This window comes from Pinus tabuliformis, chromosome X, assembly GCF_031772625.1.
Source record: "Pinus tabuliformis cultivar Carrire ecotype Pingquan chromosome X, CPIR1, whole genome shotgun sequence".
In the NCBI taxonomy this organism is placed as follows: domain Eukaryota; kingdom Viridiplantae; phylum Streptophyta; class Pinopsida; order Pinales; family Pinaceae; genus Pinus; species Pinus tabuliformis.
The window spans coordinates 1556378138-1556400674 of record NC_142308.1 but is presented as its reverse complement, the minus strand read 5'-3'; the positions used below and the strand labels follow the sequence as shown (position 1 = coordinate 1556400674).

Below are 22537 nucleotides of genomic sequence, written 5' to 3'. Positions count from 1 at the left end.
CACAAGAGATTCTTGACAGAACACATGCAGATCTGGGTAGACACTAAAAGCCGAAAATAAAAAGTTAACTTAACTGGACGAAAACAATTTAGGTTTTTCAAAAATTTTAACAGGGTCCGCAGGCTTCCAGTAGAACCAGATGTGGTACCGCTCTGTGTACTAAAGGAAAGATGCGGAGAGGTCCACATTGTTTGTAAAAAGAAAGTGCGGTTCCCTGTAAACTTCAAAAAAAAACAAAAAGAATCCAGATCCTAAAAACTACCCAATCCCACACACATTAAGCAAAAACTAGAAACAGGGATAAGTTTCTCAAGTCAAAGAAAAAGGAAAAGCAAAAAACCAAATTCAAGTCCCCAGCGGAGTCGCCAATTTGTCGGCCGGATAAATCGTTCTTGCGGACAAGACCAATCTCCCTAGTATCAACAGATATCTAGCAACAAGCAAGACAAGCAAATCTACCTTTCTCTAAATATATTGTGATTCATTAATAAAAACTAAGAGGTGTTTTAGACCCTACCTTAAGTCCAACGCTAGTTTGTGGCAGCCACGCTTCGACCGTCCAAAAGATTTTCCTTTTGAGAACCTGCAATCAAAAATAAGCACACATCAAATAACACCTACATAGCCAATATAATAAATCATATTCACCATGGTGATCAAGGAATCCATGAAATAAACCATAAAACACAACTTATTGAGAAAAATAAACTTGATTGTATTAACTTTAAAAATAGAAGAACTTTACAACCTTTGGTGCCTTGATGTTGTACAAGCTCCTCCCAGGGTTCGAAACAGGAATCTCCTCTACTTTGACAAGCCTCACACTCTTCCAAATGAGATCAAAAGCTCAATTAGGAAGACTAAATTCCAGCAGCATTTCACCTCAAAAAATCTTCAGCTTTTACACCTCCCCAGTAACCAGCCCAATGCTTCATTTTATAGTGCAAAGGAAGGAGGTTACAGGTCCACCTATGAAGGGATAGAGTCCTTCTTCAAAGGGATAAGCTCCTCACATCAAGGGGTTAGCTCCTTAAGGTATGGGATGCATGAACCTTAAAGGAGCGAATTTGTCACCTCAAGATTCCTTCTAGAAGTTTCCATAAATGACTCAAAGTGAGTTTTTAAGACTGTACTTGCACCTTTTGACTTTTACAGGGGTCCGCACCCATTACACAGAGACAGAGTGGTCAGTTACATAGGGGACATGACTAGTAGGTGCGGGATCGTAGGTAATGCTAAGAGAAAGTGCGGAACCAGAGTTTTAGAGACTTTTAAGGGCTTTCTATTATTTTCAAGGCTTGACATGAAGAACTGAGGTTTAAGACTTGCGAAGGAGGAAAGTATGAGTGGTGATAGACTCACACCACTTGCAGAATGTCATGGTGACAATATTTTGTGCAACACTAAGAATGCATCTTATGCGGGAAGGGTTGCAAAGCATATACATTCCAAGGCCAATAAGGTGATATGGTTTTAAAACTGTAAATATCGGTCTATATGGAAAAAGTGAAGCATACGTTTATAGTGAGGCATTTAAATTTATTTAATAAAAATGTGTTGCTATTAAAAAAATGAATTGCCTACTTATCATTTTAATCATTAAGGATGTTTTAGTAATAACTAAGAGGAGGTAGAAGTAATGGAGAACATGGTCTATAAAAAAGAATGGAGATTTATGTGAAGTAATGGAGAACATGGTTTATAAAAAAAAAATGGAGATTTTTGTTTAAACAAGATGGGTTGCAGGGCAGCTAGTCCCTGCTTTAAGGAGAAGACTAAGGACAACTTGGTTGAAGGAGCAGCTAGCTGTATTTGGCACAAGTAGTATAGCAAGAAAAAACAATACTAGCTAGCTAGCTTTTAGCTTTTATACTTGCAGGTTCATGCTAGTTGTGCTGCGCCAATTAAACCAATGGAAGCACCACTAACAGTGGAGTAAGTAGAACCCATTCCAGAGGCTGTGAAAAAGACAGTTTCTCAAGATAGAAAGTCTCTACAGTTCTCACCATGGTCCAAGTTGATAGCAGGAGACCATGAACCTGGTACTTTGAATGTTGAACTACCTATTTTTTTCACGAACCAACCATCTTACATGAGCAACTCCTTTATTAAACTAGAGGGCAATTGCGTCAATGCATCGGTTGACAATTCCAAGATCTTCAGACCAAGGCAAGAGGAAAATCGTGGAGCTTAATTATATCATTCTCGAAATCACAAGCCTCTGCAGCTAACCTCTGTAATAGGCCGCACTTTGAAAGTAGAGGAAACTGTAAACATAAACGCGACATTTTGCGTCAGATAAGTTGCAATTTGTAAGTTTTACAAATAGCTACAATCATGCCAATTACAGAACTAGCAAAAAATATAGAGTGAAGTGAAAGATGATGTGCTTACCTTGTGTAAAAGATACTTCACACCATTTACTTGTATAATGAAATCACTAGATACTTCTGTAGAGACTGACCTGTTTCACAAAAGACAAAACTCAACATCAACATCAATTACCAGACCTTTCAGGTGGACCTCAAATACTGCCATGCAATAACGAAGTAGAACCTAAATTCTGTCAGTTTTTCAGGGAGCGTCATAATCATTTATTATATTTTGGTTAAATATCATAGATAGATATAACAATAGTATTAGTTTAAGGGTTTGCTTAATTAGTTGTCATCAATGTCTTGGGTATTTCGTTTGTTCAATATTAACAGATTACTGGTACAGATCCCCTATCTGAAACACACTAATCTACACCAATAAACTTACTAAAAACGCCTCCAATATAAATTAAAAAAAAAACAACAAACGGTTTTCTTTTAACCATCTTAATGTTGATGAATCAGATAAAAGAGAATCCAGGGTAAAAGCAACACTAATAGATACAAAATGATAACATGTTAACCCAGTATCTAGAATCATGTGAAGCACAGATATTCCTAACTCTTATGTTATTTCAATAATTAATAGTTCACCGAGGGCCATTTCGCCATTTCGTAATAGGTGACAGGTTGTGTATCAGGTATTTTTTCCAAATTGGCATAGTTTTGATTAAGGTTGAAGTCAAGTTTGAGAAATATCCTACAGATATCAGTGGCCTTCTACGGGTGCTCCAAGAATCTTTTTGTTCAAGTCAATCTGCTTTAGCTAGTTTATTGTAATTGGATACATGAGAGAAACCTGTTTGAAATGGCTCTACGACTAATCTCTGAGAAAGGACAAAATATATAGAGCTTTTAGGTAGGGTTACCTGGCATCTTCTTTGGTGTAGTAGGTGTTTGGTTTTGCTCCCAATTTCATAAACTACATTGTTGCCTGTATTTGACCTGATTACAACAAGTGTCGTTAGGATCACCTGATAAGTGGGGTCTCCAGCTTCTTTGAAAAAGATATGTTTAGGTAAGTCTCAATACATCCCTGCCAATCACAAGAGAAGTTTTCAAGTTTGAGTGTAGCAAAAAGAAAAATCAAGGCGTAGAAACAACGAAGTCAAAAGAATCGTAAATATTTGTTCAAAAAGAAAGGCAATGGAAAGCTCGAAATTTTGCAAATCGATCCAATGCAGTAATGACAGTCCATTTTATACAAGGATATGAACGCCCCTAGAATACAAATGCATATGGAAAGTACATTATTGAATAAATATGCTAGATAAGACAGTAACAATATCTTTTATGTCAAATACTTAGAACTTGAAACGATCTTTAAAATGTTTCAGAAACAACAATCTAATATACAAAGATATGTTGATTAGAAACCAGGATTTAATATGCCAGCTGCACCTGCGTGACTGTGCAAAGTTTCCATTGACTTCTGCAGTTGAGATCCTTCAATCCAGTGCTGTCTCAAAATTTCCAAGTTATAATCAATTATGAAGAAAAATATGAATTTTTCAAATATTCACTAAAATTGATAAAATGTGGGTTTGAATGCTAAAAGTAATAATAGGTCAATGAAGAGTCTGCACTTTTGGAGTTCATACAGTGACAAACTAAGCTACGACTCAAAAAGTTGAAAGATTGAAAAAAGGAAAACAAAATGTTCACAATTTAACAATAGAAGACTACATTTCTATAATATGGGATGACTAGTTAGATTACAGGTTTCCACAGATTAAGCTTATTCAGTAACTAATAGTCTCCATTCAATTCGCCCCTGCCGCATCTGGGTTATCTTCCTCCATATCATACTATTTTTCGAACCCGTTGGCTTACGCGCTCATTATTGCATTACACATTAAGTGACCTTAGAACACACGCAAAGGCCTTTTGAAGCCGTTCTTTGCACTTATTTCTCGTCTTTTCCGGTCTTGGTATTAGATTGATTCTTTCCTTGAGATTCATCATGATAGATAAAACACCAATTCTATATCCTTATTCACTTCCTGTATTTATGACTTGCTGCATCTTATCCCGCCTAACGACTTGCTTTGACCGGAGACCCGATTGAGCGATTGAGACCCAGATCTCTCTTTGGTCGAAAACGAAGACCATACCCCTACTTTTAAGTAATGTAAGATGCGCTTGACTGCCTCAAAGTAAGTAGTAGTGGGGGGCCGGAATAAATGGAACCGTACTAAGGTAAGTTGGGTCTTTATCTCGATCTTGATCTCTAAACTATAAGGGCGGGGGTCGGCGATAGTCTCAGAGTTGTTGCGGAGAAGTTTCGGAGTTCCTGCTGTTGAAAAAAGGTTGTGATTAGTTGTAGGTAAACCTTCTGGCTAAGTGTAAAGGTTAATGGTGCTTATGTTGTTCATTACAGACTGACTGTATGTTAAGGTAAGGCTTATTATTTTGTCACTGATGCTCCCCCCTACCTACCCATAATGAAGGTAAGGGGTTATGACTTGCATCATGATATCCATCCTCCCGTAACTGCAACACTTCATTGTCACTTGAACCTTCACTGCCACTGTCATGGCGAACGTCCGACACAAAGAAGAACAAACGAAGGAGACCGATAAGGGCAGCGTGCAAATTGTGTACATGGACAGGGCAGTAGGCGAGGATGATCCCGATGCTATCCACGTAAAGACTCTCGTTGTTGTTCTCGGCAATAAATAAGAAGCTAGAAAAGCTATCCTGTATAGCTACAAGCACACTGTGAATGGATTTTCTACAAAACTCACTCCAGAGCAAGTGGATTCTCTTTCAAAGCTACCTGGTGTTGTTAATATTGTTCCAAGTGGGACTTACCAACTGCATACAAGGGCAGGGGCTTCCTCCAGATGAATTACACTACAGGAAGCCGTCTATGCCTTCTGAAAGTATATATGCATACAAATTTAAAGTAAATCGCTTTAATTTCATAATTTTTTATAATATCGCTTTAATTCAAAATTTTATAATATCGCTTTAATTCAAATCTGGAAACATCCCTGACAACGTTGGAAACATTGCCCCACCAACACAAGAACACATTTCCCATCTCCATTTGTTAACTGTAGGTCAGCTTCCATCTTTATGCATGTGTGCCACTTGTGAGAGTAAGGGCGTGAGACAACGTGGTTCTTGTTGCGTAATTCTTGGTAAGTCTTAGTGACAGAGAGTGTAAGGGCGTGCTGTGTAAGTCTTAGTGACAACGAGCGAACTTTATGATAGAAAACTTAATTGCAGTTATTTGTTAGATTTTTTTATTTTAGTTTTCGACAATGGGGAATACAAAGTGGTGTGAGCAATACTGGGAGAGACGAAAATAAACAGAGCGATTTTGATGCTGCTATAGCATAGATGCTTGCACGAAAGCTTGACGAACAAGCAAGAAAAAACCTATATATTTGCTACCATTTACAGGGTTCACCTACCCAACTACGCTTGGACAGGACCAACACCCTTGGAAAGCAAGACCATCCAACCCATTCCAGTAGCAAGCAAGGTCAGTAAGGGAATTTCACATTCCAGTAGTAAATTAGGGTATTGCACGTGGTGTGCAATCGCTAAACTGCCGCAGTAAGTAGTAAGGGAATTTCAAATTCCAGTAGTAAATTAGGGTATTGCACGCGAAGAAAGTAGCCCAAATGTAGAAAATCGACCTTCAGTTTGGCCTTTACAATTAGTTGTAAAGCATTGGAAATTCCACATAGTCGTTGTAGTGGAGTGTAGTAAGCTTTGAACTGTGGGAAATTCATGTGCATTTGAGTAGAATAGGCCCGTAGTGGACCCCATAGCTTCATCAGTAGTAGGTAAGGCAGGCGCAGGTTACCTGTTTACGGATATAAAGGACCGGTTTCGATGCGGAAGGATTTTCACCTTCTTCACACCACCATAAATAAGGTATGAGATCGCTTCTTATATAAGCCAACTTCCATGAATTTCAAGCATACACCGAGCGTAGTTCATGCATCAGTAGAGGCCAATCAAGAGCAGATTGAATCCATCTCCCACACCAAAGAGATCTGCTAAGCAAACCGACGAATAATAGCCTACACCTGCATACTAATTATAACATGACCATAGTTATTAGCAGCTAGCCCATCGTAATCAGCATATATAAGTTATAAGTAAGCAAACCCACTAAAAGTGAGAAAGGCCATTAAGCAACACATCCAAGCTTATATTAATTGTTATGCTAATCTGTGTGTCTTTTAGGTTGTCAAAAGTTTCTCATATACTAAAAGGAAGTAGGAGACTTTGTTGATGAATGCATTTCTTCAAAAGATAATTAATATCTATATAAAATGATTATGCTAAGATTGAATGAAGAAGCAAGCTCTACCTGAATGGGCGAGCCTGGCTAAGCTTGAATAAAGAAGCAAGTTCTACCTGAATAAACGAGATGAGCATGAGGGCTATTGCAGGTGAAATAAGCTCTTGAATCTTTTCAGAAAGGGCGGTCATCTAATTTTGCACTTGCGAGAGATTCGTCCCTCCTTGTAATCCCATCCATCTTCCGCACTAATTGATCACAGTCATGCACACCGGGAGAGATTCTTCCCTCCTTGTAATCCCATCCATCTTTTGTTGAAATCGTAATTTCAACGCAGCGGCAACATCGCCAGAAACCGTTCAGCATACCCGCTTGGAACTTCTCGGACCAGCTTTCTGGCGAAGGAATAATCCGGAAAACGAACCCGATGGAATATGGTGGTGCCACGTGTTTCTCACCTGACATCAGCCAACGTAATTTTCTCGGGTGCTAAAGCTCAGCATTAAAGTGGCTTCCGATATTCATCACAGTCGTCTGATCTGGTTGCGTGTTGTCAGTCGTCGATCTCTGAAGCTGCATACGGGCCTGCAGCGAATTAATTTTACGTGGAGTGTTTGGTTTTCTCTGTTGACTGCCGCGAATGGAATTTAATGTCTGTACGTAGATGTTAGGCGCAATCTTTAATTTTAATGTTTTCATATAGCGGAAGTATGGGCAGCTTTCGTGTGTTGACTATTTTTGTCTTCACATGTGAATTACATTAAAAGAAATATACACGTTGTGTGTTAAAGAGAAGAGGGGGCAACATAGGTTAAATATATGGTAAGTTGTAAAGTGCATTGTAGTGCATGGTGAAAAAGAAGAACGCATATGCCAGTTTTTGAGTTGCCCAGTGTAATTTTTTATGCAGTAGAAAATATTGTAAAACGAAGGAGGAGCAAAAAGCCAAGAAAATGCACAACAGTGCATGAAGAAAAGAATAGGGAAGCGGCAGATGTTTTTTTTATGTGTTGATTTGTTTTTGCAAGGATGAATGCAGAGCAGTGCAATGTGTGAGCTCGAGACAGCGAATAGAGAAAATAAGGAGAAGCGGATGAAGAAATGCACTACACAGCAGTGTAAATGGTGAATATATGTAAATTTATTTTACAGCAGTATATGTAAAATGTTTTTCACAGCAGTGAATGTAAAAGGGGTTTTACAGCAGTAAACCCAGCACAGTGAACTCTCAGGTGGAGAGAAAAGACAATGTTTTTGTTTTTGATGGGTGAAAGTAATTTTGGTAAATCCCTCTGAGTGAAAGAGGATGAAGTTTGTATCAGGCTTTATATTTTAATCAATAGAAATGTTTTGTGACTGTGTAATGCTGTGTTCTGAGTTAATTTGTTTTTAAGAGCTTCCCTGTGCAAAAGATCCTGGAATAGTGAAACAGAGCATTGCCTCTGTGTGGTGTTTATTTGTTTGGTTTTTGGTATTTTACCCATTGAAAAAATACCCAACAGTGGTATCGGAGCTAGTCCAGGCTCTTTGAAGACTCAAAGAAGCTGAAGGAAGGTGTTGTTGCAGCAGTCAAGCTTCTCCAGCAGTGTGAAGACTCAGCCAAAAGAGTTAAGGTATTTTTCAAAGCTTTCCTTTCTGTTACTGTTAAAGGAACAGTCAGTGATTTTAAAAAAAACACAGTCAAGTATTTGAAGCCTAGATAAGAATGGCAAGGTCAAAGAAGAAAGCCTCTAAGCCTGTTAAAAATGTGTCCCCCCCCCTCTACTAAACTAGAAGGCAATCCATTAGAATACATTCTATTTGAAACCCCAAAGTTTGATAGAAACTTTGATGTATGGGAAATAATGATGAGGGCTTTCCTAATGTCTGAGGGGATTGAAGTCTGGGAGTCAGTGATTGATGATAGCAAGATGGATAAAGAATCCATGGAGTATGATGCACAAGCAGCAAAACTAATCTTGGATGGACTGCCTGATTCTGTGAAGAAGAATCTAGGAAAATATACATCAGCAAAGGATATTTGGGACAGACTGCATGATCTTCATGCAAAGGGAGCACTGACCATGACAATGAGTCAAGAAGAACCCATCATAGAAGCTGAGAATGAAAAGCTTGACCTCGTCAAGCTTCAAGTAAAAGAAAGGGATGAAGAGCTTGCCAAGCTCAAGATGGAGCTGGATCAATGCAAGAGGAAGCATCATGAAGAAGTCATGTCTATGACAAATCAGTTGAACAGAGCAAAAAAGCAGGAAGACGCCTTGTCAAGTCAACTTGAACAAAGGCACAAGATTGTGAACAAACTTGCAGAAGAGATTGGACAGTACAAGGTAGAGGTCACCTCCCTTAAGTCTGATCTACAAGAAGCCAGGAAGCAGGCACAAGGAGCTGAAAAGAAAATGGAGAGCAGTCAATCAGAAATCTCCAAAATGAAGTCTGATATTATCTCCCTCAAAATAGTAGCAGCTGAAGCTACTCGTAGCAAGGAAGAAACTGAGGGACAACTAGCAAAGAAAAATAATGTATGTGAAAAGTTGGAAGAAGAGATTGTCCTCCTCAGGAAGAAGGTTGAAGGGATGAACAAGATCATGAAGAGCTCTCAAGATTTGGATGATATGCTCAGCTATCACAGATCTCCATTTGATAAATCAGGACTTGGGTATGTAGGTGAATCCTCAAACAAGGATGAAGATGCTTTAAGCAAAGGAGATGTGAAGAAGCCAGAAAGAAGTTGTGAAGCTCCTAGTTCTAGCAAAGGCAAGGAGAAAAATGAAGGCTGCAATAGAAGAGATCCTGCTCCAAGTAGAAAACCAGCTCCAAGAAGAAATGTAGCTGATGGCAAGAAGGCAAGAGGCAATGGTGATCATCAAAGGATCTCAAGGCAGCAAGGCTTCAGAAGTACATCAAGAAAACCTCCATGTCCCAGGTACCAAAGTTCATTTTTTGGTTATTGTTATGCTTGTTCAAACTTTGGTCATATGGCAAAAGACTGTAGAGCATTTCATGGAGATAGATGTTGTGGTCCCCGACAATCTCCAAGAAATAATTTCACAAGAAGAAATCATGAATTCTTATTCATGAATAAAGTTGAATGCTTCAAGTGTCATAACATTGGGCATATGGCACGTGATTGTAACTTAACATGGGCTCCTATGCAAGCTAGACCCATGCAAAAGAAGAAAGTTACACAAGTATGGAGAAGGAAGGAAATACAGTCAGAAAGTCTCTTGAGCTCTCCAGCCGATCTAAGTTTCTTTTGAGAAGAGTCTGCCAAAAGAAGACAAGCATACACTAAAGGGGAGCTTGAATTTTTGTTTGTTTGCTGAACTGTATTAACAGTCATTTGTTGATGGAGGATGTATTGCAGCGCAGCAGTTGCAAATGAAATCTTTGTTAATCCCTCTAAAAGGTAATATGCAGCAGTGATGAAATCAACAATGTTTTTGCTTTGTGTTTATGCAATATGCACAAAAATGCATAAAGAAGAAAAGATGGCAGCGCTGAAATGTAAAGAGCAGCAGCGAGATAAGAGAAAAATGCAAAGCATGGAGACCCTCACAACAGTGGGAAGATAGAACATAAAACAGCAGTTTGGAAATTTTTTTTGGAGCACATGGATTAGAGTGAACAGTAGTTTGAATTTTTTTTTGTGGTGCACATGCATTGAAATGGATAGCAATGGAAGGTAGTTTCCTTCTATGTAATGTGAAAGAATATACTCACAGCAGAGTGAGTATAATACACAGCAGATGGAAATGTTTTGTATTGGGAATGAAAATGCAAAGCAGTGAGAAGAAAATGAGAAGAAGGCAAAACGCAACAGAGCGTAAATGCCCAGTGGCTGAGAATGCAATGAAATTTTTCACACAGCAGTGAAAAATGTAATGTTTTTTTTTATGCAATGTAGCATGCAAAGAAACGCATAAAGAAAAACAGGGACAACAGATTTTTAATGCACATGGGTGAATGATAATGTGTGGCAGCAGAAAAATGAAAGAAATTGCACAGCAGTGCATTGTGTAATTAAAAAAATGAAACTGAAGATTGTGTGAAGCAAGGGTGTAAAAAGTAACAGCCCGTGTTATTTTTTTTGTGTGGAGAATGAAGTGCCAAGAGTATGGGCATACAGCAGTATGATGAAACAAAAGGCAGCCACAGTGCAAATTGCAGAGGCAACGCAACAGCAAATAAAAACCCAGGGATGACAGTCTATGGTTATGGGTATGGACAGCAGTGAATATGAAAAATGCAGCAGCAAGAAGTTATGGACAGCAGCATGATGGCAAGAAGGAGAAGCACACAGCAATGCAAATGTGAAAAATGCAGCAGCAAGAAGTTTTGAACAGCAGCACATGCAAAAGAAATTTTCCTTACAGCAGTAAAGGTAAATGTAATGAATTTGTTGTTCATTGAATTGAAATGCAATATATGCAACAGCAGTGAGTGTAAGAAATATTTACACACAGCAGTGTAAATTTGTAAGTTGGGACAGTGTAATTGTTCCAGAAAAGACAGAGTATTTTGTCTTTGAAAAGTGCACAAGCAGTGCAAGTGTAGACACAGCAGTGTGAGGTAGACACAGTAAAGAAGATGGCACAACAGTGCAGCAGAGAATATGCAGCAGCATAAAAGAACAATGTAATGAGTATGCACAACAGTGCAATGAATGTTTTGATTTGAAACTGCATCTAAAGCAGTGTTTGGGAGTAATCCCTCCGTGAGAGGAAGTGAAGTTCTTGGTGAATCCCTCTGTCAAGAGGAAGGTGCTTTTCAGCATAGTGTCATGGTGAATCCCTCAGTCAAGAGGAAGATGCTTTTCAACATAGTGTGGTAAATCCCTCTATCAAGAGGATGATGCTTTTCAGCATAGTCACAGGTGAATCCCTCTGTCAAGAGGAAGGTGCTCTTTAGCACATTGTAATGGTGAACCCCTCTGTCATGAGGAAGGTGCTCTTAAGCACAGTCACATGGTGAATCCCTCTGTCATGAGGAAGGTGCTCTTAAGCACAGTCTGAGGTAAATCCCTCTATTAAGAGGAAGACAATTTTAATTGGTTGTGGAACTGCATCAGAAGCAGTTGGTGAATCCCTCTATGTGAGGAAGATATTCTTGTAACAGCAGTTAGTGAATCCCTCTATGTGAGGAAGTGTTTGGGTAAGATTGAATGCCCAACAATTGAAATTAAAGGGGAGTGTTGAAATTGTAATTTCAACGCAGCAGCAACATCGCCAGAAACCGTTCAGCATACCCGCCTGGAACTTCTCGGACCAGCTTTCCGGCAAAGGAATAATCCGGCAAACGAACCCGATGGAATATGGTGGCGCCACGTGTTTCTCACCTGACATCAGCCAACGTAATTTTCTCGGGTGCTAAAGCTCAGCATTAAAGTGGCTTCCGATATTCATCACAGTCGTCCGATCTGGTTGCGTGTTGTCAGCCGTCGATCTCTGAAGCTGCATACGGGCCTGCAACGAATTAATTTTACGTGGAGTGTTTGGTTTTCTCTGTTGACCGCCGCGAATGGAATTTAATGTCTGTACGTAGATGTTAGGCGCAATCTTTAATTTTAATGTTTTCATATAGCGGAAGTATGGGCAGCTTTCGTGTGTTGACTATTTTTGTCTTCACATGTGAATTACATTAAAAGAAATATACACGTTGTGTGTTAAAGAGAAGAGGGGGCAGCGTAGGTTAAATATATGGTAAGTTGTAAAATGCATTGTAGTGCATGGTGAAAAAGAAGAACGCATATGCCAGTTTTTTGTTATGAGTTGCCCAGTGTAATTTTTTATGCAGTAGAAAATATTGTAAAACGAAGGAGGAGCAAAAAGCCAAGAAAATGCACAGCAGTGCATGAAGAAAAGAATAGGGAAGCGGCAGATGTTTTTTTTATGTGTTGATTTGTTTTTGCAAGGATGAATGCAGAGCAGTGCAATGTGTGAGCTCGAGACAACAAATAGAGAAAATAAGGAGAAGCGGATGAAGAAATGCACTACACAGCAGTGTAAATGGTGAATATATGTAAATTTATTTTACAGCAGTATATGTAAAATGTTTTTCACAGCAGTGAATGTAAAAGGGGTTTTACAGCAGTAAACCCAGCACAGTGAACTCTCAGGTGGAGAGAAAAGACAGTGTTTTTGTTTTTGATGGGTGAAAGTAATTTTGGTAAATCCCTCTGAGTGAAAGAGGATGAAGTTTGTATCAGGCTTTATATTTTAATCAATAGAAATGTTTTGTGACTGTGTAATGCTGTGTTCTGAGTTAATTTGTTTTTAAGAGCTTCCCTGTGCAAAAGATCCTGGAACAGTGAAACAGAGCATTGCCTCTGTGTGGTGTTTATTTGTTTGGTTTTTGGTATTTTCTCCATTAAAAATACCCAACATCTTTCCCACTAATTGATCACAGTCACGCACACTGGGAGATTTCAGTTGTGCGTGATTTCAGCTCTCTGACAGAGGTCTGGTTGATGATAGAGCTCTGGTTAATTACTGGAAATTTCAGTTGTGTGTGATTTCAACTCTCTAACAGAGGTCCGGAGGAGAAGAAACATAAGGAGATCATAGTTGCGCCCACCGAGATTTCATCTCTTTGATAGAGGTTAGGTTGACACCACACCAATACATGCACACAACCATCTGTGCACCTGATGTGGTGGTGTGTCGTGTGATATATTAACTAAGTAAACATTACCAAGTACCCACATAACAAATATTTAATGTTTATTAATTAATGCTAGTATTAGTTTCCATTTTCAGAAATTCATTGAATCCATAAGTTAAATGAAGATTTATCCTAAGTTTGCCCAGATCATGGCCTCGATATGAGGCCAAATAAGATCTCTAAAATTCTTAGTGGTCGAAATAGCGGCTAGAAATTTCTTATTGGTTAAAAAAAAGTAATTTATTGAATATAAACTTGAAACTTAGGTTAATGAGTTTCGTTTGTTTCTTGGTTTCTGTGCTTATTAATAAAAACGCTAAAAATCAATTACAATAGTCCTACTGCCCCAAAAGGGCAGGGACTAATAACAAATTGAACAATGATATTATGGTTGGCTTTTTCATTTTTAGCTTTTCCAGAAACAAAAAATTTCAAATCAACTAAGTTGTATGGGCCAACTAAAGCCTTTGCCTTTGTAGCTCAAGTTCTAGAAAAAAGCCTTTGTAGCTCAAGTTCTGGAAGAAAAATGAATCCAACAACAAGAAAGTTTTGGCTAGGCTGATGGAAGCCAAGTTTGAAGCAATGTATAAGGTGGTCTTTAGGATAAGGATTGAATTCTCATAATGATACCAGTCCATCTTCAAGGCAATCTGGATTTGAATTTGTTTTTTTTATAACTTTTAATCTTTATATGCTTTCTCGTATCATTAAGCAACTAGCTTTCAATACTAATGATTTTGTTGAACTTTATATAGTTATACTTTATATAAAGTTCAAAATTTTTAAATGTCAATAAATTTCAATTCTATATATATATATATATATATATATATATAATTTCCAAGTAAACAAACTATTTTGTAATATATTAGTATAAAATTAAAAATAGCATTTAAAAAATAAATATATGTATACATGGTAAAAAATTGAGTAATAAAACTTATACACTATACAAATTTAAATTTATAAAATAAAAGTAAATTGAATATTTTATATGATTAAAAACTATTTCTTATTCTGTTATTAATATTCTTGTTGTTAGCGGGTATAACGTATTTATAAGTGAGTTGACCTTAACTAATTCTAATTTTCTGTTTGACCAAAACTCAAATTACAATGCTTAAGGTTAATATTATAAAATGAAAAAAAAAGTTAAGTATTTTAATTTTATTTATTTAAATTCGTATTGGTTCATTTACGTTGGTTTTTATTTTTGTAATCACTCTCGCGTAACGACCATTAACTTTTTTAGTCACTATAATTAAATTTCCGTAGTTTGTAGTATTTTATTTTAGGTTTGACATGAATTTGCATGTCAATAAGGGGAATTTTGAGGTCTAAAATTGACCTCCTAAGAAAAATGTACAGCCAAAATAAACTTTATAAGAACCAATAGCATTCAAGATAATGATGTCAACCATGGGGCATGATTTACCATTTTTGAAGTAAAAAAGTATAAAGATTAAAAAAAATAAAATAATAAAACTACTTTTCAACTCGTATTTTCTACTTACATCCCTAAAGTTTTACTCAAATTTCGAGCGGGAGTACTCGTTGGTTGCAAAATTTAATTCCTCATCCAAGGAGTACTCATGTTGCATACTTTCGATAGATCCAACTATACGAAAAATGAGAAATACATGGAAAAATGTGATTGCAATCACGTTTTTCATGTATTTCTTATTTTTTGTGTAGCAGGGTCCATCGAAACTATGCAACATGGGTACTCCTTGGACAGGGAATCAAATTCTGCATCCAACGAGTGTTTTCGCTTGAAATTTGAGTAAACCCATAGGGATATAAGTTGAAAATATGAGTTTAATTTTTTTATTTTTATTTTTCCCTGTAAAATTTAATGATGTAATCTAATCTTATTTATTATTTCCACTATTATTTTAAAATTTCCTTTGGAGGCCCATTTTAGACCTCAAAATTCCCCTAATTCAGCAAGGAGTTTGTATTCAATGTGTGGGTTGAAGCTCTAGAAGCTTTGTGTCGTGCCTAGAAATGAAAGTTTGCATATTTCATTCGAGACTTTCCAATGGTCCACATATACACTTAATTCACTAAGTTCAAAGAGACATGTGGAGAACCCTAGGAGCTTTCTGCTAGACATCCTTAAAAAAATGTGGATTCTTTTTCTATCAATTCATTTTAGAATGGCATTTCTCCAAACCTTAATGTGCCAGCCCTATTGATCTCCCTCACTTTCAAGAACTACTTTGATGCGGTGTGAATTGTTTATATTATAATAAATCATAATTTTTTATTAATAAAATATTTAGTTTTCAATATTAATAAAAATTATATCTTGTTGGAAGTAATGCTTTCATGTCATGTGTAGTTGTCATTAAGAGTTATGAGGAGTCAGTCAAGAAGTTGTTATTTCCAATGTATGAGTTGTAGTCTTGATCTAGATGTGTCGAAGTCAGTGATTTATGTCCTATATATATGTAACCTTTGTAATCAATAAAAATACATGTGTGATTTGTTGTGTGCAATCAATCTCTCTTTGAGCTCTCTCTATTTTCTAGCATGGTATCAAAGCTAGTACTGACTCGACTCCCTCAAGGGAGGGCCAGGAAGATGTGAGAGAACTTTGAATTGTATTGCTCTATAATTAGAGCAGTTGTAGCATAGATGTGTGTGTGAAAAATTATAGAAAATATTGTTGTGTTTTGTGTGTAGACTTATCCCACTGTCTAGATTTGAGTATTGTGTGTGTTTGTTTTTTTATAGTTTTGTAAATCGTAGCGGAGTCTATCGTAGAGATTTGGTGAGAGGCATAGCTTCGTGTTGTTTTAAACGTTGTGTTGGGAGTGCACATTCTCAGTATTCAATGATAGCTTAAAGGCATGCAATCACCCTTCCATAGAATTCGCATTCTGCAACAAATCAATGCCTTAATAAGGAAATATCGACATCAAAGGTTAGCAGTGTCATCTCTACATGTTTTCCAAGGTAGTGTTGGCAAAAGGGTGGACCAGGACAACTTGATTTCTCTTACAATTATTTAATCCATTAATTTATGGTTATATGCTCCTTTGGGAGAGTTATTTCGAGTCGTTGTTTTTTATGCATGCGCCTTGAGATCAAATCGCCAGGGTCCATCGACTACTATTCTTTCTGTTATTGTAATGGCTACGATTTTGGGTTCAATGACGACAACGAAAGTAGTGAATCTCGCTTATCAAAACACACACATGGCGGAATATGTGACTCTGAAGTCCAAGCAGAGCGATATTGTGAATGTTGTCGTACAAGTGAGCTTGGTTAATGCCCACAATCTGTCTGTTTGGGCCGCGGGCTTGAAAACCAGAAGTATGATGAGTAAAAGGAAAATCGACGCTCTAAGATTGTATGTAGAATTTCCGGACCAGATTCACCAATCTATGGGGGAGCTTAAGCATCTGAAGAGGAAAACCTCCAGAGTGGAAAAGGTCAACTTCGACTATGGTTGTCCATTGCTGATGTGAAGATCAAAGCCCTATTTGTGCAGAACAACATCATTACCGCAGGTGGATCGGTTGGAAGCAATGGAGTTCATTCCAAATTTGGTAAGGAGTCCTTGCTCAAATCCAAATGACCTAGAGTTGTTTCTTTAACGGGCAGGCAACCAGTTTCGAAGATCAATCCAATTACCAAAATTTTAATCCACTTGTTATTGTTGATGGGTAGATTTTCTATATTTGTTAGCGCACATTATTATTGATATGTTATTGTGAAGTTGTATTATACTTCAAATAAATAAATAAATAAAATTATGCATAACCACAAAGAACAGGCCAATCATTTAATAGACTAATGTGACCTGTTGTGCTATGGGAGCATTAGTCACAAGTAATTCTTAATAAGGTCAATTGGGTGTGACCCGTTGTGCTCTAGGAGCATCAGTACAGGGTATTTTATACAAGGTCAAGTTGTAGAATTGTCTGTTGAAGATATTTTGTATCCAGAATGTTATTCTAGATAACTAATGAAGGTTGTGGAGGGTCGTGGATTCACAGACGATTGCAGTTCCATGGGATAGTTTGGTATCGACACTGACCTATTGTGCTCTGGGAGGTTGGGAAGCGTCAATTCTGCAAAGTACGTCAACAATCGTTAGAAGCGATTATGTCTTAAATGGATCAAGTAGGAAGCTCAAAAGTGTGGTGAAGAAAAGATCGGAAACCGAAAGATTTCAGAATGGATATGAGTGCTAGTGATGACCATATCAAACAAATTTGACAAAGATTTATTTATTGTTGCAATATGTGTTTTTAATGTTTTCCACATAAGCATTACGGGAGGGTGTTGGAAGTAATGCTTCCATGTCATGTGTAATTGTCATTAGAAGTTACAATGAGTCAGTGTAGAAGTTGTTGTTTCGAATGTATGAGTTGTAGTCTTGATCTAGATGTGTCAAAGTCAGTAATTTATGTCCTATATATATGTAACCTTTGTGATCAATAAAAATATCTAAGTTTGATTTTTGTGTGTGCAATCAATCTCTCTACGATCTCTCTATTTTCTAGCATATCTTAATATTAAAAACAAAAAAAATTAAACTAAAATAATATGCAATTTCGTTCTATAATCAAATTTTTAGTTATAAAAACAATTATGTAAAATTATATAAAAATGCTTAGAAGTTTAGAAATTTAGAATGTTTTTGGCTTAACTATCATCTTTTAAAATTATTTTTAATAACAATAATATTAAATTTTCTATTATCATAAAAAATATGATATTTAAAAAAAGAGATGATAATCAAATTTAAATAAAACAAAATTAATTAGCTTAGCCTTATTATTTGTAGGATTGGATTACCGTCCATTGATGTATGTTGTTAACCAACAGAAGACGACTCACCATTAATGTTAATGAGCACCAAGGTACCTAAGCAAATCTTGACAGGTACAAATGAATGAGTTGTCATTGAATCATCTACAAGATCTGACAATCAGGGAACCTTGATGTATTTCCATTATCATCAACGAGTGAACCTACCATTAATGAATTCAAGCCTCAAGGTACTTATGGAAATATTTATCCCTGATCCCAAATGATGTGTTGGAGTCAATGGGATGAGACTTGTCAGAAGGCGGACCTTAAGGAATCTCACATCTGCCGACGCGAGTACAAAACATGAATAATTTTGAATCATACAATATTTGAACCAACATAAACTTACAGATGTTATTGCGAACTTTTCCTACCAGATGCCCGGTTTTCAAGAAAATCTCATGTCTAATTTTGCTAGTAAATTAGTTTTCACAATAGGACTTATTTTTCTCTTTACTATTTTATTTATTTATTTATTATACTATCTTATCCTACCAAAAAAGAGAATTCTCCTTCAAGTCTAGGACTATTTACAATTGTTAGGGTCCTATATTTCATAGAACGAGTTGTTTTTACTTTATGATTATGTTTGAAAAATGTAAATAATATTTCATGTCTGAAATATATTTCCAAAAGAAAATATATATATATATATATATATATATCTATATATATATATATATATATATATATATATATATAGCGAGAGAGAGAGGGGAAAAGAAAAATAAATTGTAGGGGACAAAAAAAATAGAATAAAGAAAGAAATGAAAGAAAAGAAAAGAAAAACAAAAAGAGAAAAATATATGAAAATGTCCCCCTAGGTGAGAAAGTCTAAATGCCACCAAGAAAAATCAAAATTGCATGAAAGCATACTTCAGGAATTTTTGTAAATAAAGTGTGCAACTTGTTTAAATGCCACATTGTAAATAGGAGAATTAGAAATAGTTAGTCTAATCACACTGTTTAAATGTGATTAGGCTGAAAATAAATTTAATTAGGTGAGTGAATAAATCAATCACATAGTTTAATCATGATTGAGCTAGATTAGTGTAGTTAATCACACCATTTAATCGTGGTTAACTGAAAAAAGAAAAATAATCAAAAAACCTTAGAAAAATAAATTAAAGGGGCTTGCAAAATCAAATGCACCCTAGATTTTATTAATTTGGTTTGAAATAAATTAATCATGAGCTTAAACATGATTAATTATTTGTAATAGCGTGTATTATTTATAAACATTTCAAAAGTTGTAATAAAGGTTGAATGCGACAAAAAGTGTTGATGGCATGTGATTATCAAACCATGCAAGGATCAACGGTTGACGTTTCCCCGGCTTGGATCAACAACGGGGAGTGCTTTCCCCGCATCCCACTTTACCCACGGGGTGGGGGGGTGTCCGAAAAGATCCGCTACATGTTACCCTCACCTTGTTTCGCACCCCCCTTATCTTTCACTCATCATGCCCCCCCCCCCATCCCACTTTACCCATGGGGTGGGGGGGAGGTGTCCGAAAAGATCCGCTACATGTCACCCTCACCTTGTTTCGCACCCTCCTTGTCTTTCACTCATCATGCCCCCCCCCCCACCTGAAAGTCGTTCGACGTTAACCACATACTTCAATGCCAATGACCACTCGCCACCCCATCTGACCTTCCCTCCACTCACCGTCTTCCAACTCAACCTCGCGGACCCCACTCCCACAATCTTCCATTCCATTTAATCTGTCCCGACAATCCGTCCCACTCCCAATCAAAGGCTGCCATCAGGAACTCCCTTGCCCATGTTAGCAAATCGTTACACCAATTAAATCTCTCATGCTCCCTTTGTAATGGACCCGCTCCCGTTAACTGTAAAAACAAAATGGTAACTTTAAAATTACCTTATTAAGCACTGTTAAGCCACAAATTCCTTTCTTTCGTTGTTTTGCACGACCTGTTCATGTTGTCAATCTTCCACGTTGTCGTAGTAACAAGAAAATTGCCCGTCGATAATGATCCAATCGCTATCAGAGACCCCACTCCATCATTATGTAGTCAGCGTCATGTTCTAGTTAATCCTAGTGTCATCGTACCTCTATTTTTTCCTTTAAATTTTGATGATGCCTCCTAAGAGTAGAATGCCTAATGACAAGGGAAAGAAACTAGAGGATAATCCCATGTTACCCCCTCCTATTTATCTGGATCATCTACCCTTAGTCGATTTACAATATATAATCGCTGAAACAAACTATGAGTTTGATTTGTTCGAACTTCACAGTTGGTTGAAGCATAAATTCTTAGATCAAAGTGGTGAATTGAATCTATGGGAGTCTACCCTCCCTCCAATTCATGTTCCCACAAACCCATCATTTACCTTAGCTAGTCCCCTGGTGTCAATTGAATTATGTACACTCCCAAAGAGTAACTATGTGTCGAAATGGTGAAATTATGATCATCATCACAACTGAAGCCATATTTCAAATGCTCCAAATAATAATTTCAAAGTCTTCCAAGCCACTATCAGTAGACTCTCTCACGAATCTCTATAAGAATTTAACCTTCCTATAGAGATCTAAGATATTTAAGATATTTCTTCCAGAAGATGCCTAATTAACTAAAGAAAACCCTCCATACTCATCTTATATGTTCCCTAAGGCAACCAAACAAATAATCATTATCATTTCATACCTACTTGGTTATCACATCGATCAATGGGTTGATGAAGCCATTGTTGGATTCTTGTCAATTTTTACCACTGGTGAGAAACCAATTATTTTTAATTACAATGAATTTATTGCATATGCAATGCATGATCAATTCATGAAGTTTCCTACAGAGGGAGCTTTCAAATATTCTATTGTCTTAGTTTACATGTTTATTTATCATCAAGCAGATAGGTTTCCCTTTACTTTGCAGAAGATGGATGAGTAGGGTAATGCTCAATCAGTCATACATTGGACCTCTCTGGTTAGGAAAAACTCCACAGAGTTTACTTTCACAGACTATGTTGATCAGTTCTTGTACACAGTTATTTGTCTGCTACATAGTGATTTGGAGCCTAGGATAGGAGCAGATATTCAAAAAAAAAATCATCTTAGTGACCTGGTGAAGAGAGGTTACTGGTATTTATACCAGAACTACACCGAGATCAGAGTCTATGGGTGTGAATTGCCACCCTATAAGCTACCAAAATTTGTTCCCATGAGATTGTTCTCATTAGAGTACATCAGACAAATGATACATATGGATGACCTACATTTTGTGGCAGCTAAGAAGAAGGCACAATTTAAAATCAAAGCACAGGTTGGACCTTTTGTATGCAATACCAGAACAATTGGTAAAGAAGTGGATTTGTTGTTGAAGCAATTAAATTTCAAATTGAGCTTTACTTGGTCTTATGACCCTTTTGGTATGATTTCAAAGTTGCAGGTGGGGAAAAAGACTACTCCCTACACACATACTCCTCCGCCAGAGATCAAGTAATACATGGACCGAGACCAGTGGGAGGAGAACACACTACAAGAGGCCGAAGAACAAGTTATATCAACAATAGCCTCTTAGACTCCTATTGATCTAGGTGGATATTGGTGGCCACCCGCCTATTCCACTTGGACCCCCACCATTGTTTCTTTCAGTTTTTCAGTTTCCTTATTTGTAGCAAAATTTACTATTTTTGGCAGTTTTTCGGACCCTGAACTTCCGAAGCCGTTTTGAGGCCCTAAACGACGTTTTTTTTGGGAAAACTGGGAGCAACATAGGTTGTAGACCAATGTTTCTCACTCAAAAGTTGTAGTCCTTGGATAGATCTTTCTAACGAGGTATTGTGCACATCAAATGGATATCATATGCCAAGTGTTGAAAATGGCAACAAGAAATGCTAAAAATAGCATTGCTATAAATAGAATTTCAGGATATACTCCAACTCTGTTGGAAATAACAAAAAAAAGAAATGCTAAAAATAGCATTGCTATAAATAGCATTTCGGGATAGATTCCAATTTTAATTAGTCCCTGAATTAAAATTCAAATTTGGTCTCAACAGCTGTTTGAAAAATAATTAATTAATTCATCTTGAGTTAATTAGTTAGAGAAAATCAAACATGAAGTCTTTGTGAAGACATGCAACAGTTATCCCTTTGATTGAGGAAGTTATCCCTTAATTAAGGAGATAAGGATGAGTTGTATTTGAGTTGTAATTAGTTAGCTCAGTTAATTGAGTTAAGTCCAGTTAAATTAGTTCCAAACAGTTGGAGGAAATAATTGTGAGTTCAGTCAGTTAATGTATGCATGCATGCAACTAGTGTTCTCCAGATAATTGAATATTCACTCATAAATTACCCATGCATGTTAGTTCAGAGAAAGAGCCAATTGAGATTAAAGATAGGGACATTGTACTGTCAGTTGGAGGAATTTTCCTATAAAGGAAACTCA

At 36.9% G+C, this 22537-nt stretch overlaps 1 pseudogene; it reads left to right on the top strand.

Annotated features, from left to right (window-relative positions):
- The first annotated feature begins 4908 nt into the window (after positions 1-4908).
- Positions 4909-5284, top strand: LOC149145973 (subtilisin-like protease SBT3.6; annotated as a pseudogene).
- Positions 5285-22537: the final 17253 nt, after the last annotated feature.